This window comes from Mixophyes fleayi, chromosome 2 (genome assembly GCF_038048845.1).
Source record: "Mixophyes fleayi isolate aMixFle1 chromosome 2, aMixFle1.hap1, whole genome shotgun sequence".
Taxonomy (NCBI): Eukaryota; Metazoa; Chordata; class Amphibia; order Anura; family Limnodynastidae; genus Mixophyes; species Mixophyes fleayi.
The window spans coordinates 91,559,996-91,577,711 of NC_134403.1; positions in this window are offsets into that span (position 1 = coordinate 91,559,996).

Consider the following 17,716-nt stretch of genomic DNA (forward strand, 5'->3'; position numbering starts at 1 on the left):
TTATTCACGCGCCCGGCTGTCCCCTGTTGCCAGGACGCGGCGCTAGAACCGCTGGCGTCCGACCATTGCCTTGAGCAGACTCCGGAAATGACGCCCCGGTCGTCAAGGTGACGGCCGGGACGCCAGGGGGTGCAGGAAGCAAGCCGCGGTGGCTGTGAGTACCGTCGCGGCTCGTGACAAGGTCTTTGTATGTTTCTCCCAAAGGAGACTGATAATCTTTGAGCACATACTACACATTTGAACACTGTCATGTTATCAATGTCACTCAAAAAAATCTAAACTATGTAACCCTCCCTCCATTAATTTCTTGTATTTATCCTCCATCCCCTATTTTATTTTCTGTATCCCAATTGTTTCTAAATGCTTCAATAGAAATATTGAAGTAAAAAGAAAAAAAAAATTCTAACCTGATGATTTTTGGTCTGTAATGTCGACTGGCCGTCTACGTATTGTATTGTTGTTAGCTTTTTAGCTGGGAACATCCTTAGCTCTATTGTAAGGCTGTAGGCAATGGAGGTCTAGCAGCCATGGAACTGTCTGTGTAGGTGAAAACAGTATTAAAATTAAATTTCCTTCACAGTAAAATATTGTTGTTGGGGTTTTTTGTAAGGTAAGTTTATCTGTTTGAGTCTGTCCTGTTCCCCGCAGGCGTTACATTTTGGCGTAGTCGGCAGGATCAACGATGGCTCATTGGGGGATCATTCCGCGGTACGAGGGACCCAGCTGTGTCGTCTCTTGCGAGGAAGTGGCAGCGTGCATGAAGCAAGCTTTGGAACGTTGCAGAAAGAAGAACAGAGGCACTAAGCTACGACAGGTGAAAGACACGCGGTGCTGGAAGTGTGGGTTGTCCGGACACTTCGCACACAACTGCCCGGACGTCAAGGGGTTCTCCGGTGAGTGGGAAGACGAGGAAGTCTTCGGCGAGTGGGAAGACGAGGAAGTCTTCGAGAAATGGTCTCCAGAGAAGTCGGAGTCTGGAGGGAAGGATCGGCAGAGCCTGTTGACTGGTGGATCGCAGGTGATCATCCCATCCAAGCAAGATTTGCGACATGAATACCCACAGCAGCAAGATGCAGCAACCGGGGTATGCGAGACGTCGGATACATCAGACGACTGGTCCGTGGCTGTGGAGGAGTTGGTCCCTGAAGACGAAGGGAGACCTGAGGAGACTCTCCACTGGAAAGCGTCGTATCCGGAGACATGTGAAGATGTCTGCCCGGTGGTACCTGAGAGGATGGAAGTCATCAGTACCACGGAAGAGAGAGCTGCTAAAGAAGTACCGCACCAAGAAGACGGTACTCTAGAGAGTGCAGCTGGTGAGTGGTGGGTGTTGTCACCCTCTGAAGAAGCTTCCAGAGCCACAGCAGAGGTATCAGATGATTGGGAGGTTCCGGCGAACGCAGAGGAAGAGACCCCCTGGATACCGGCTTTGGGTGAGGAAGTTGCCAGGATGGTGTGGATCCTGCGCGAGAGGGCATTACCACAGAGGATCCGACGGATGCGAGTCAGGGATGCCAGTAAGCGACCCTTGAAGAAGGATGGAGAGGGGAAGATGTCGATTGTGGGAACCACAATAGAAAAAGGTGGGGGAAATGTAGAGGTGTGCCCCCTGGCTCCAGTTCCCGTGAAGAGGGCGATGATGGAGGCTGCTGCTGTGCCCCAGAAGAGGCTGAAGATGGTGCTGGCTGCTGTGCCCATGAAGAGGGCGAAGAAAGAACAGAAGAAACTCTACTCACCGATCCAGCGCTGAGTATTTCTTCCTTCCTGCAGGGGTTGACAGTGGAGGGAGGATGAGCCAATCAGGGCTCACCTTCCTCCGCTGGCCAATCAATGGCCGGATCGGTGAGCCAATCACGGCTCACCTCCAGCCGTTCAAAAGATTGGCGCCGCGGCGAGCCAATGAGCGCTCGCGGCAGCACCCAGTGATGATGTCGCGCCGGCGGTTATATAAGCCACCGTGCAGCACCATCTTAGCAGAAGTTCGTTGGCGCAATGAGAAGAGGACATTGTGGGACGTCCAGAGCGGCGGATCAAGAAGACGCCGGAAGTGGCAGGGTGCCCTTGTCAGGGCAAGGAGCTACCCTGCCACTGCTAATCACTGCCAGAGATGTCGGCGGGGAGCCCTTGTAAGGGCTAAGAGCGCTCCCGCCCAGAAGAGGGCAGCGACGGAGACGCCGGTGGGGAGCCCTTGTAAGGGCTGAGCGCCCCCTGCCCTGAGAGCTGATGCAAGACCCGCGCCTAACAGAAGAGGCGCTGCCGGCTGGAGGGCCTGGAAGACCCGGAGGAAGAAGAGTGCGGGGCAAGCTGAGTATCCTGCGCAGAGCAGGTAAGTATACTCAGCACTTAGGTCGGGCACAAGGCCCGTGGCCACAGTCGGGCGCTAAGCCCGTTGGCACTTGTTAGGGGCATAAGGCCCAGGGAACTGGGCATAAGGCCCTGTAAAGAAAGTTAGTGGGCTTAAAGCCCAAAGGTGCATAAAGGGCACAAGGCCCTTGTAGTTAGGTAGTGGGCTAGTGCCCATACTCAGGTAGGCCGCAAGGCCTAGTAAGGTAGGGGCTAGTGTCCCTAGGTGACAGGGCACAAGGCCCTAGTTAGGGGCTGGAAGCCCAAAAGTAGAAGGGCAAAAGGACCTAGTTAGTGGGCTCAGAGCCCAACATAAAGAGGGGGCTAAGGCCCATAGTCAAAGCACATGGCTCTGTAGCCAGCTGGGCAGAGAGGCCCATGGTGTAGGGCATAAGGCCCTGGTTGTAGTCAGTGGCATGAGAGCCCTGAGTTGAGTAGGGCGCGGTCCTGTGCGTGTGGTGAGTACACTAGGTGGGAGACAACAGTAGAGCAGAAGGCTCCTGTTAGAGCTGTATTAACCGGCTGGTTAGATAGCAGCTGTGTACTTGCCTGGTCAGCCTGCCATATACTGTAACAAGTATTATTCTGCTGTGCGGCAAATATTGCCTTGTCTATTGTATTTTGGTGTGCTGTATGTTTCTTTCCAGGTGCAAGACGTCAGGCCCCCATTAAAGGTAGGCTCTTGTACTTGTTGTTTTCCTGCATTGACCTATACTGTGGGGACCAGGTGTAGTTACAAGCTTACACATAGCCAGGGAAAAAACACACCGTAGTTTTCCCGTCCCGTAGGTCCCTGGGGTTATGCTGGTTTCCAGAGGGGGTGATTCAGTATCTTACTGGCAGTGCAGTACAGCTCGATTGAGTTCCAGGGGCGGCCAGTGGTTCTGGTTGAATGTCCCAGTCCTCAGTTTTGGCAGGTTCTCTGGCGGTTCTGGAGTGTTCCGCTTGAGTGGAGGCAGTTGTTTTGAGTTCCGGCGGTGACGATTGGTGGTTCCTTGCGCTCCGGTGGTGTGTTGTTCCAGTGAGCCTCTTTCGGGCCTTGTGCAGCCAGTATTTAGGATTCCGTGGGTGACCCCATAGCAAGAAGACAGTCTTCTTGGTACGACCTGGGTGAGGGTGTTAGGAACAGCCCTCCGGAATAGACCGTGAACACTGGCTGGTGTCCCCCGTAAAGTGAGTAGGTCCCGGTAGTACACCACACCCAGTTAGAGTTATTGTTATATAGTTGAGTTGCGTTACCGGCCATTAGTAGTTGTTAGGGTCGGGTCGCCTATTGTAGTAAGTAGTTTTGTGGGTGTACATCTTAGCCTCACTGGTAGAGTAGAGGGAGGCTGTGGGTTATCTGTCATATACAGGTGTCAGGAAGGAGCAGGAGAACAGGACCGGAAGTTAGAGTGCCCCGGTGAGTAAACGTTTTTTTCTGTCTTTTGGTTAGGCCCTCTCCGAGAGGTGAGTGGGGTACTTGAGGCAGGACTGTTCCTGGTCTCAAGTGCCTGTAGTCCCCCGCGCCCTTGGCAAGAGAAAAACGAGGTGGCGGCAAGCGAGCTTGACTAGAGTGTCTCTGCTCATTGCCATGGTCTCGGACAGCCCTTTCCTGGTAGGCCCGGCCGTAATTGTTTCTTCCGTAGAGGGAAGTGGTTGGAGGTGACATAGGGTCGGTTGCTGATCTGCTGGGATAGGACAGCGGCTGGGGTGCATCGGAAGCGAACGGGAGGTGACCATCGTTTGTAAGGTAAGTTTATCTGTGTGCGTCTTTCCTGTTCCCCGCAGGCGCTTACACAGATCACAGATGCTACTACAATCCAGGAAGAATAATTTTAGATGGGCTGTAAGCAGAGGCTGGCTGGCAAATTTTAGCCGTGGTGGGGGGAGGGTCGGCTCAGCAGTCTATTAGGAACAAAAAAATGGCTTCTGTTTCATGCACCTAATGCTCTAGGGGCCCTGGAAGGCTAGACCCTCCCCCAAACTTTTACTATGGGGTCTGTCAATGAAGTGTTCTGCCCCTTATCTAGACCAATTTGCAACACATTAATCTGGGGATTCCTGGAAATCAGTCAATGTTGTGAATGAGAATCCAGGCCAATCTTTCTATTTGTACTGCACCAAATGTCAGTTCTGTCAGTGAAGTGGCAGCATTGGATGGAAGAGGGTTGTGATCACCAATGACATCACTAAATTCATCCCAAAGTAGCTCTATGTGAATTGATTACTTTATAATTTTATATCCCCCCCTCCAAAAAAAAACATCAACAAAAAAGCAAATCAACAACAACATATCATACAGTGGGAGAGCACCAACATGGGGCATTATTTATCAAGGATTATTTTTTTAAAAAAAACAAAGATTTTTTACTATGCGATTTAAAACACCAATTTTATTAAAGACAAAGCCCCTCTGACATATCACGGTCTGCCTCTTCATGTGCTCCACAGAATGGGACTGCAGTGTGTTGGCACGGTTAGGTTGACCATCCTGTAAATAAAGTAGAATATATTAATCACCTGGAAATACTAAATAAGGAACAAAGGGTCTGTTGTGTGATAATGCCCTCTTAAGGGGACCTGTCCTGCTGAGAGTGACTCCATCTCATCAAGCAAACTTTTTAGCACTTCAAAAGACAGCCCTACTCATCACAGAACTGTGACCAGTAAGCCTTGAATGAGTGGGAATCCTCTTAATAGGGGCAGCTAAACCTACAAGCACTGATTAGAGCCTAATGCTGTGGATAATGTGAAACTATTAACACTGTCAGGACAGATCATTCTCTCTTCATGAGTTAGGAAGGGGGAGGATACACAGTACATTTCCAATCAATGCCTGTAGTCTAAATATCAGTGTTAATGAAACCTTCACATATAGAAAGTGGGCCGACTATATCATCTCAATAAGCCAGTTCCTCCATTAGATTGTAAGCTCTCTCTTTCCTCCTGTTCCTTTTCTATTCCCATCTGTCCAAGATGTGTGTCCTTGTTTGTTCGATATAATGCTTTATATTTGCCCATTATTTTAGTTATTTAGTTCAGTATTTTGCTTGTTTTATGTACATGCATAAATCCCTACTGTAGAGTACTGCGAAATATTGTGGTGTCTTATAAATAAACAATAATAATTACTACAGATAAATGTCTCTCATGCTCTCAATTCTTATCCTAATTTGAAAATAGAAGGATTATTTACACTTTCTTTTCTTTAAATATGTTATTTTGAGGATAACTTATTTCACACAGAGAACCTTTTATTTCTGCATATATGGATTTGCTACTTTAATAGATCTGCCACGGTAAAAAGGAAAATACTATCATTTACAGATCACAACAGAAGAGTGCCACCTTGTGGAAAATTGTCATACAAATAAGGTAAAACCCTTGCCAGGACTAGTGTATATGCAATGAACTACTTCTTTTAGGTGTATGTGGTAAAATTCAATATTTGATGTTAACTTAGCATTTATAGATTTATATGATTTTTATAACTTATTATTAAAAGGGTTGGTTCACTTTGACATCTTAAACAAATACAGATATCTGATGATCAATTAAAAAAAAACTGCATGAAAAATTCACCATACTGGCTATTTATTATAAATATGTTTTTACAGGAATCAAGCACAAATCAGCAGGTACACAATGTTACAAAACACTGAGCATAACAAAGTTTTATAGCTGATATCTAACTTGTGTATCATAACGATAAATCTGGTGGCGTTGAAATGTGCAACTGATGTTGACTCTTCTTTTTTTACATAATTAAAGCGGTAAGGAAAGTTAAGATGTTTAAGCTCCAATCAAAAAAGGGGAGAGGGCAGATAGGGTGGGAATGAGACGCAAATGAGAGAAGAGGATGAGAAGAGGGTGGGTGAAGTTTATGAAGGTTCTTGTCCAGATAAGTTGGCTCCTGGATCCTTCAGTGTGTTCCTGGAAATAATGATCAAGTGTTCTACTGAATATTCTGTTTCAATGTGTTCCTGATTATTTTCCATCATTCTTCGGTGCTCCTGCCTATTCCATACCTGTTATATTGGTAAAGTGGCACGCTCCTGAAAAAAATCACTGTGGTTACTACAGTAGTTTCTTCTATACCACCACAATATTTGGACTTTCGAGATGTTTTCAATAAGCAGCAGTAAAAATTTTGCCACTATATTGTGCATGGGACTGTCCCATTGATCTAATTTCTGGTAAGATCCCACCTTGTGGCTGTGTCTATCCACTGTCTCTTTCAGAAATACAGACTATGTCTTACTATGTCAAGGAAAACCGCCACCGTGGTTTTATTAGACCCTCCACTTCCCCATCAGGGGCAGAATTCCTTTTTTGTAAAGAAGTAAGATAGGAATCTTCAGCCATGCATCGATTGCTGGCGTCTAAATTCTGTTACAATCAAAAATAGCTATGAACTTCCTCTGATTACTGAACTGTTTGTTCGCATCAAGGGACTCACATAATCATAATCTCATTTGCTTATGTAAGGGAGATGCCTTCAATATCAGTGACACCCATTATGGATATCTGGTAACGTCATTCGAGTTATGCTATGTACCAGCTGTCTTCCAAAGTTTTATCAACAAGATTTTTAGGGACTTTTTGTGTCGTGAATGACATTTTGATTTATTCTGAGGCTCTGAATACTCATCGTATTCATGTGGCTGAGGTACTCTCTCATCTTTGGAAGCACCAACTTTTTTGCCAGATTCAAGTCTTTCTTAATGTGATCAAATGCCCTTCCTGGTATACCATTTGGAGATGGTTCAGGTCTCCAAATGAATCCAGAGAAGGTATGAGCAATGTTAGAGTGGCCTCAAACACCTGATAACTCTTTCTTGGCTTTGCCAATTATTGCTGTCAATTTATTCAAGAATATTCCACTATGGCATTCCAATCATAGCTTTAACTCATTAATGTGCTAATGCCAAAAATTGTCCATCTTCAAAGTACAAGGCATTTCTCACTCTCAAACAAGTGTTTTCTTCTGCACCAACAGTCAAGGAACCATTTTATGAGAAGTAGATGCATCATCTATTGGAGTAGGAACAAATCTCTCTCAAAGATATTGTACCTGGAAGTTACATCCTTGCAGCTTCTTTTCTTGCAAATTTCTTCCAGCTGAGGATAATCACATTATTATGGACAAGGAGATGCTGGCCTTGAAGTTCGTTCTGGAGGAATCAAGGAGCCTTTTGTCCAGTAAAAGTCTTCACGAATCATAAAATGTATATTTTTAATCTCCTCAATGCTTGACCCTCCTCATGTGTAATGGTCACTATTTTTTACTTGCTTCAATCTTCATATAACATTCAAACTTGTGGATAAAAATAAAAAAGCACCTGCTTTATCTTATTCCTTTGACTCAGATCAAGATCCGGAAATCGTCCTATAGTATATCCTCAATGTTTTTTAGATACCTTTACTATTGCACCTCCTCTGGGTAAAACTCTGGACTCTCTAAAATTACAAAAAAAGTTACTTCATTGAACTCATTCCTCCACATATGCTGGTTTTCACAAAGCCCAAAGCTTTATTGAATGAACAGACACATAGGGGGAGAAGGAGAAGAGGGAGACAGAAAAATCAATCATCTTCCTCTTCCTCAGGATTGTCAATGGTGTTATAGTCTCTTAGTAGGCTGTGGATCCACCTGCGACAGTCCTGGATGGTCATCTTCTCCCGCTTCAAAATGAGGCAATTCCTGCAAGCCACATAGCGTCTTTAAAACAGTTCATAAGGCTCCAGGCCTTTTGGATTGCCCCATGGTGTGGGTCCCAGGAAATAATCCATAAAATACCAAATGGAATGAAAGATAAGTCCTGGGCACACTGTCCTTAACTTTGTGTTCCAAGGCATTCAACAGTGCCTGTGCAGTGGGGCAGTCCCAAAAAATATGCTGTGCTGTTTCCCTTCTGGTGATACATAAGGGGCAGTGAACATATCTGTACAGGTTCCGGGAGTGCATGAATGTCCTGAAAGGCAGACCTCCCTGGAAAGCCATCCATGCAATATCTTTATGTCTCTTAGAGGCCACATTCTCCCACATGTGTTTTGCTGTAGCAACAGGGAGCCCTAGAACAGACTCCATAATGTTTTTCACTCTGATGAGCTTGTGGACAGTTTTTGGCTTCCACAAGTCTGGTTTAAGTCCCTCCAGATGGTGCTCCCTCACAAATTGTCCAACATCCAGGTAAAACCAAGGTGTAGTCCAGTTGTAAGGAAAGGAGCTGTCCCACTTGTCCCAACCAAGGTCCTCCAAAGAGGCAGGAGGAAAAAGCAAGATATGGACTTCCCAGTAGAGCAAATGTTCTTTTCAATAAGAGTGCTGCGGATGCAGTTACAAACGAAGAAGGCTCGCAGCATGGTGGGGATATCCGGGATCCCTTTCCCACCTTTGAGAGGCTCCTTGTACATAACCAACTGCTTCACTTTTGTCCATTTTGGAGCCCCAGATGAAGTGGAAGATTGTCCTCGTGATGGTCTTGCAGACAAAAGCAAGAGGTGGCCAAGCTTGGGCTGTGTACTGAAGAACGGGAAGAATCTCGTTGGGCAGCACCAGTGCTTTCCCTTCGATGGTAAGGTCTCTGAGGCTCCACAAGCCAATTTTTTGTCTCACATTAGCGAGTCTCTCTTCCCAACATTTCAGGGCCACACCCTCTCCACCAAATCAAGCTTCAAGAATATTGATGAAGTCTGACTTGATTGTAAAGGAGAATGCGGCGGGGGATGACAGGTGCCACTGCCCGAAGAGCACCGCCTTTGACTCCCCGCAGTTGCCCTTTGCTCCTGAAACTCAGCTGAAGTTCTCGCAGGTTTTGGTGAACACAGTAAGTGCAAAAGACAGTGACGTTGTCCATGTAGAGTGAACTCTTGGCCTCTAGACGGTCTGGGCCCTGTACGGTGATGCCTCTTATCTCTGGATTCCGTCTGGTGCACATCGCGAAGAGCTCTATACAACAAACAAAAACAAGAGGTGAAAGAGGGCACCTTGTCTGAACCCAGACATGACCGAAAAGGGGTCAGTTTTCCAGCTGTTCACCAACACTGAACTGTAAATGTCAAGGTACATCAGGTTAACATAAGAACAAAACATCACCCAAGCCAAAAGCCAAACCTGCGCATAAAATCATGAGGAACTCGATCAAAGTCCTTCTCCTGATCAAGACTGACCAGGGCCACGTGTGCATGGCTATCTTTGATGTAATGGACCGTGTCTCTCAGCAGCGCAAGGCTGTCTATAATCCTGCGACCAGAAATGCCACAAGTCTGATCCGGATGAACAAACTGCACAATGACAACCTATATTGTTGGCTAGTACGTTGGCAAGGATCTTGTAGTCCACGATCAGGAGAGAGATGGGCCGCCAATTTTTAAGGTCACATCTCTCTCCCTTGTGCTTATACAGAATCGTGATCAGTCCCTCTCTCAGAATAGGAGGCATTCTGCCCTCCACTACCATCTCCTCGTACAGCTCTAGCAGGTCCAGGCCAATGAGGTCCCACAGCGCAACATAGAGCTCCGCTGGAAGACCGTCACTGCCCGGGGTCCTACCCGGCCTAAAGGATCTAGCGGCAGAGTGCAGCTCATCCAACGTCAGGGGGGCGTTCATGGCTTCTTTACCTGAAGGATCAATAGTGTTAGTAATACCTGACAGGAATGTGTCAGCCGTGTCTGTGTCGATGAGTAGAGGTTGCTGTAGTAGTCTGTGACGACTACCATGACTCCCTCTTTCCCCTTTCTAGGAATGCTCTCGTCTCGCAGCTCAGTCAGGGAGGTGTGGCCGGAGTGTTTTCTGAAAAAGAAAGAGGCACATTTCTCACCCATTTCCAGATTCTCTACTTTGAAATGGAAGACAATGCGCCTGGACTCCTTCTCGAAGTGCCTTTTCAGGTCCCCCTTGGCCTCCGCCAGATCATCCTTCAGATCCCAGCTGCAAATTTGTAGATCCAACAGGGACTGCAGCTGACGTTGTAGCCTCCTGAAGTTTCTTTTCCTCTCACACGCCTGTTGTCTTCCCTTAGCCTAAAAGAAACTGCAAATCTTGCCCTTAACATATTCCAACCAGTTAGACGTACAATCAAAATAGCATTTATCAGTTTTTCCACATGATGTAGGCATCCCTCAGCTCCTCAACACATCCTCCCTCTCCAGCAGAGCACAATTCAATTTCCAAAAGACTGGGCCAGGAGGAAAACCGTGGCCCAGAACCCCCTCAAAGACAATGGCCCTGTGGTCTGAGAAGAAGCAGGGAACCATGACACGCCTGTTCTGCCTTACTGCCCTCGAGGTAAACACAAAGTGAATCCGGGAACACACTGAGCCATCCGGGCGGCTCCAAGTATAATTTACAGAGCCAGCCCCCATGGATCCCACTGCATCCCGCAAGGATGCTTCGACTACAATCTTCTCGAGCAACCTAGAAGAAACATTAAGTTTAGCAGTGCTGTTAGTATTATGTCCTCCTTCCTCTATATGACAGTTAAAATCCCTGGCCATCACTACCACCCTGGTGGTCGCGAGCTGGGCCCGCAAGGTCTGGAAAAGCTTCAAACGCTCATTCTTACCACCACACAGATTGGCCTGATAGGCTCACCTGCCCAAGAGCCATCTACCTTAAGCAATCTGACTCAGACAAACTCCTGAATGGAATCTAGTATGAAGAGGCTTCTCCTGCTAAGTATGGCGACCCCCGCAGACTTACAGTCACTTCCCCCAGACCAATAGGAGGGCCCATGAGACCACTGCCTACCCAGATGTCTATAAGAGCTAGAGAAAGGCAAAGAACATTCCTGCAACATGTAAACATCACATTTCTGACTATCAAGAAAGGAAAACACAGACTGATGTCTAATCTTATCCTTAACACTTCTCACGTTAATGGTAAAAAGAGAAAAAATAGCAATTAGTTGGGGGGAAAATGAAACTTAGCACATACAATACATTAATTATGATCCTCTCGTCCAGCTGATTAAAAGGAGAGGTCGGGCAGCTGCAGGAATTCATCCACCTCCAACTCCTCCTCCGTTTCCGAATCCTGAACTGCCAGCAGCTCAACCACCATCTCTTTCAAGTTCCCCTCCTGTGGAAGGGGGTCCTCTCCGAGCTCAACCGCTGGCTTCTTGAAAGTTTCAGAGTCGGCAGCTGGGCTGTCAAGCGCTTTCCTCTTCCTCCTCAATTTGTTCTCCTTACCTGCAACGGACACAAGAGGGGGAAAATCTTTCAGGGAAAGGGAGGGAGCTGCAGTAGCATTGGAGTGGATTAGTGGTACTTCAGGGGAGAGAGGAAGGGAGGGTTGCGACGGGGGGAGGGATGAAGGTGGGAAGAGGATGGGAGCGGTTTGGGGAGGGTCCGCCTATACTACGGATGCCCTGTTTATTAAGTAAATCTTTCATCTGCCTGGATGTCGTTTAGAAATTGTGCCAGATCGTGGAGTACAATTTGTTTCCAAATTTTGGAGAATATTGTGCAAGTTTCTGAACATTTGTCTGAACTTCTTCACAGCATATGATACAGAATGGTCAGACTGAATGACTGAATCAGGATTTGGAGACCTTTCTTAGGATCCATACCTCTGCCAATGAAGATAATTTGGTAGAGCTCCTTTCATGGGCAGAATTTGCATAATCATTTTCGTGCGACTTCTTCTTCCACTCTTCTCTATATGTTTTCCATCTTTTGCTACTAAAGCTTTTCTCTCCATCTAGGACTGAAGGACCTGCAGTCAATTCTTTAAGAGCTTGTCTGAGAATATCATCTTTCCAGAACAAATTTTAATTTGCCCAAGTAGCTCAACCCAGGCAAAGAACGCAATGACCTGGTATAGTGTGGAGTGCCTTCACAACCTACACGGAGGCCATTGCCACTAACGATCAATAACCGTGCCCTAGAATATACTGCCAGCTTGTCACCTGTATGTCTCTACCTGAGACCCCAGAAGTGCTGTCTATTCCTGGATCTGCCACTGAGCTGGTCCCGCAGTCCTGCTGCAGTGGTTCCCTGGGGCCCTAGCTCCGTGGTGTGGCTCAGCACTGTCCTGCCTCCACGGTGCAGATCTTCATCGCTGTCATCCTGACACCACGTGCTACTGCTGACAGCTGCACATCCCAGAATAAGTGTGTCCACTCGCCTGCAGCATTCTCTGCTCTGTAAGCTCACCAAAAATCCCCTGCAGCTTCCTGACTAATGCACATCAGGACGCCAGACATCTGACCCAGTGGTAGGTTGCCTTTCTGGCATTGCTAGCTTGTGTTCTGTGTCAAGGTCTCTGGCAACCCAGCATACTGTGCTTCATCCACGGTAATTCTACAAAGTGAGTACTCTCCTGCAGCTTTACCTCTGCTTGGCCTAGCAATTTGATTGACCTGATCAGATTGCTCTCAGTAACGTCTGTCTAGAATTCTGCTGACATCTAGTGGATGTTTGCAGATATTGCACTTTTTACATATTGCATAGACAAAATTCCATACTGGATGGCTGTACAACTGTGATTCTTAACAGTCTTTGTGGCCCAGCTATGTTGTGACTTTGAACTTGGTCAATGTAATTCGGGCAACCGAATGTAGGCTCCCTATGAGCCCCAGACCTTGAGAGGCCATGGCACTTTGACTGGAGTGCACTATCTTTCCAACACCAACAACCAGCCTTCCTTTTTCCTCTCCCCCTCCCCTTTGTTTTATACCTACAATTCTTTAATATTAACGGGGGGTACAGGAAAGGAAGAACAGAAAAAAGAAAAAAAAGCTACGAGAGGAAAAACTGAAGCTAAGAATTTACAAAGAAATCACAACCAATATGACCATTAAAACCAAGAGGCATGCTGCCCCCATATTTACATGCACAGCCCCCATATTTACAGCAGCTTCCAAGAAGACTGTGACCTCCTCACCACCCGTCGATCAGCCTCGCTCTTCAAGTCCTCTCTGCTTGTCAGATGCGGACATTGATCCTATAGTTTAGGCAGCTATCACTAACCTAGCACAGGACATTAAGCTTACTTTCCAATAATAACTTAAAAAAAGCTATTGTACAGAAATAGCAGCTCTTGGCTCTAGGACTGATACTCTTGGATCTAAAACTGATGAGATCTGTGGCACTAAGACGACCTGTGAGCATGAGCTAGCACTGCTTTGTACCGAAATGGAATCTGTGAAAGAGAAACAGGAAGACCAAGAGAACTTGGCAATTTACTTCTATTTTGCCACCGACGCTTAAGATTAATACTGCCTGTTGCTATATGTCGTCTATGTCCTCTTACATAGTATATTCCCCAATCAGAATAAGGATAGAAGCATTTCATCATATATTTTAAAGCTTATTCTGATTATGTTATGATGCTATAAATGCTATGTCATATTACTGCTCATACCATCCAGTTTAAATATCTTCCCCCCAACCCCTCCTCATCTTGCCTTCTTTGTTCTCCTCTCCTTTGTCCTGCCCCCCCCCCCCTTCCATCCTCTATACACCCCCCACTTTTTGTATTTTTTTTATTAATATTTTTATCCTCTCACCCCTACATCCCACTTCCTGGTCCTCTGGTCACTCCAGCCTTTTTCTGGGCAGCCCAGCCTCTTGTACTGGGCATTTATTCATGGCCCCTCGCTGGGAACTCCATTGTCTTCCTTAATTAACTACCCCTCCTAATCACCCTTACTTTTACTGTAGTGCTTTCTCATTTTATGAGTGTTTCATCGATGGCCCTACCCGGCTCTCTTCTTCGAGGGTTTTGGCCTCCGTATGGCGCCTCTTTCTTATTCTCTCTGTTTCCTCCTTACCTGTGGAATCCCCCCCACCATCCCCGTCCACTCCGCAGGGTTACAGGTGAATTGATGCTCATTGTTTTGTTTTTTTGCATTGCTCTATTTTTAATGTTATATAGGACTTTAGTTCTTTCTCCCGCCCATGGTGCTCAAGGTGTTCTCAATTAACTTCAATGGTCTGAACTTGCCCACTAAACGGTCAATGGTCCTGGGAGCCTGCAGGAGAGAGAGAGAGACGATACAGTGTTTCTGCAGGAGACCGGGACCCTCCTCAGGGGCCAACATACATGTCTTCAAAGTAAGCAATACACTCAAACATTTTTTGCCTCTGCGGACTGCAAGAAACGTGGTGTAGCAATATTAATACATAACAGGGTACCCTTTCTCCTAACTAAACCATACTCTGACCCTGTAGTTATTTGATTCTGATTGGTACCCTTTGCTCTGAACAAATTACACTCATCTCTTTTTTTTTTATTGAAAGCCTGAAAACTTGCTTTCTCCCAAGTGCTTGAAAAATCAGTGAAATTTAAAAAAACGTGCTTGAGGGTACGGTTCAGACCCTCTTCAAAAGAAGAATGGTCCCTCTATCCCCGGATCCAAAAGGACCCTTAGGGGGCACGGGTCTTCACGCCCCCTTCGCCGCGAGGCTAGGGGGGCCCCTTTTGCCTAGGGTTCTGCTGAAGCTTCCACCATAGCAGTGAATCTTCTGCCGCCTCCTAAAATGGGAGACCTCAGATGGTTCAGGGAGGTGGGAGCCACTAGGACCACACCACCTCCCCTAGATCATTGGGGATCGGACCCATAAGGGCTCCCGCACCACCGCCAATCCGTGAAGAAATAAACATTAAAATAAGTGGAGTGACAGTGAGAAAAATAAATAGTGACCATGCAAGATGGCCCCAGCCTTCTACTCATCACTCTTTAGGCACCTAATCAAGGTCAGAGCACCTTCTTTTCTGAACTGTTTAAACATATTGGGCACCTTGCACAGGGTCATATACTTCTCCTTAAGGAGAGTTATTATGGATTTTATGCTTTAACTTCTGGATATATATTAATCCTAGTGTTGCCACATTATTCTGAAGCATTCTGTCCATGATTATTTAATTTTATCTTTCTGTGTGGTGGTGTTTGTTTTTATATATGTATGTATTTGTTTATTTTTATGCTTTAGGTATTATTTTCCTATTGTTTTGTCCAATAAATTGTACTTTTATATGAGATTACTGTACATCTAGTTTCCATTACTCTATTACCTGGAGAGTACTACATTAGGGGCATTTTTATTTTCACAGCACTTCTTTTTGTTTTAAGTTGACTGAGGCTACTCTAAAAATGTACCTTGATTCGAGCAATGCATTTGGAAATAATTGCATTATGTGACACTTTTCAACTTTGTAAATGTAAACACAATGGGGTAAATGTATTAATGTCCGGATTCTTCAACTCCGGCATGTTCAGCGTCTTCGGCGATTAAATTTAAAGCGGCGCTGCATTGTAAAGGGAAGTTTACCTTTACAATGCAGCGCCGCTTTAAACTTAATCGCTGAAGACGCTGAACACGCCGGAGTTGAAGAATCCGGACATTAATACATTTACCCCAATATGTCATTTCTCATAGTATAGTTGCAATGCAGGATAATGTGCAGTAGACTTATTCAGCTAACAGCCTTCCAAGAAAAATCACATCCATCATTAATAACATTTTCAAAGGAACTGCTGAATATTTGATTAGCACCATTCACATCAAATAAGCACATCCAGCATCTTTTATTCACAGGCACCGGAGTATGGAGCACAAAATACATAGTGCACGCAATTATTTACTAACAGTGTTTTATATAGCGCCTATATATTACACAGAGAACATTTAATCATTCACATCAGTCCCTGCCCCATTGGAGCTTACACTTTATATATCCAAACACACACTAGGGTTAATTTTGTCAGAAATAAATTACCCTGTATGTTTCTGTGCAAACATGGAGAGAACATACAAACTCCATACAGAGAGGACTGTGGTTGGAATCAAACCCATACATGCCAACTCCCGAATTTCGGGTAGGTCTCCCGGAATCCCAGGAGCTGGCGATTCTCCCGCACCTGCATCTTCACTAAATTAGAGCCTACATGTACGGACGGAGGGGGCAGGGCTTCACAATTTGCATCATTTTGGTCCCTCCCCCTCATGTCCTCCAAGATCTCCCGAACCCAGCCAATGTAAGGTTGGCAAGTATGATCAAACCCATGACCTCAGCAATGTAAGGCAGTAATGCTGACCACCGTGTTGACCTAAACATGTATTGCTCCCCTAAAGATATGTACATCTTCATACCAACCAACATTTGGTAATCCAGCATCAGGACACGGGGTGTGACCACGTGATGATTGGAGCATGGCCACACACCCTAGTTTTTGAAGTGCCAGGCAGTCTCGTACTCTCCTCCCCTCCCCTCCAAACATCTTCATTACCTGTTCACCCCTGCTCTGCCATGCTTTTTACCTGATAAAATGTATTTAAAATTATTGAGAATTATATCAAACATATAAAAAAATATATAAAAAAATACATTTAATAAAAAATATTACTCATAGTCAAAAATTATTTAAGGAAAAAGACCAAAGGGACTATTCAACAATGGTGAGCAGTGTGCAATGGTAATTAACGATCTGTATTGCCTGTGATTGTAGCGCCGGTATTTGAGAATAGTTACCTGCCGGGCGATCCACGGTGAAAATCCCTCTCTGGCACAAAATCTTGCTAGTTGTGAAAGAGACAGGCTCCACTGAACTGACAGATGTTTCATCATACATGCGCAGCAAAATCAACTCTACCCTAAAGAGGAGGAGCATGCAGCCAGCAGAGGATGCTCTCCAGCAGGACTGCACTCCATTGGAAAATGTAACACCATCCCGAGATTGCATTAAGTTTTGAGTGCCAGCAGTTAAAAAAAGAGCTTTTCATAGCTTGATGAATAAATTCAGTTCGCTGTCCCCATAGAGGTCTATCATGACAGTGCTAAACAGCTGGCTGCTATGTGCTTCACAGATGAGAAGATCTGGTAGGAACATTGGCTGCATTGAATACCTTCCTGAAGGGATATATATGTTTTTAAGGTTTTATGTGACTTAATAAATTGTGAATGAAATTTTTAAAGGGGTAACTCGTCAATATTTGGCCCTGTGTTTTGCTTTTTATACCATATATACTCCTGAGGAAGAACTCAAAGAAAGGAGAAGAAGCAAGAATGATCATGTATTAAGGCTGAACTTCATCTGTTTAGATGTCAGCATATTACCATTGTGGGTCAAGGAGATTCATCACCTTATCACAATTATTGGGTGCATACACTGGGAATATGGTATCTTTCACAAGAGGAAGTATCAATATATGTTAGATTTACTTCACTATATTTGATATTTTTTCTTTTTATGTGGAATTTCATTCATGATTTGGAGGTGTAGAGTCAAGAGAGTAAAGAAGACTACATCTCTAGTTTGGACTTTCTATGGAGGTTGTATGTTATCCACTGTCATTAATGACTCCGTTTGACAGAATCTAGCGCCAACTATCAAACCTTTTTCCATATTATTCTGCTATTTATAGATTAGTAGTAATTCTATAT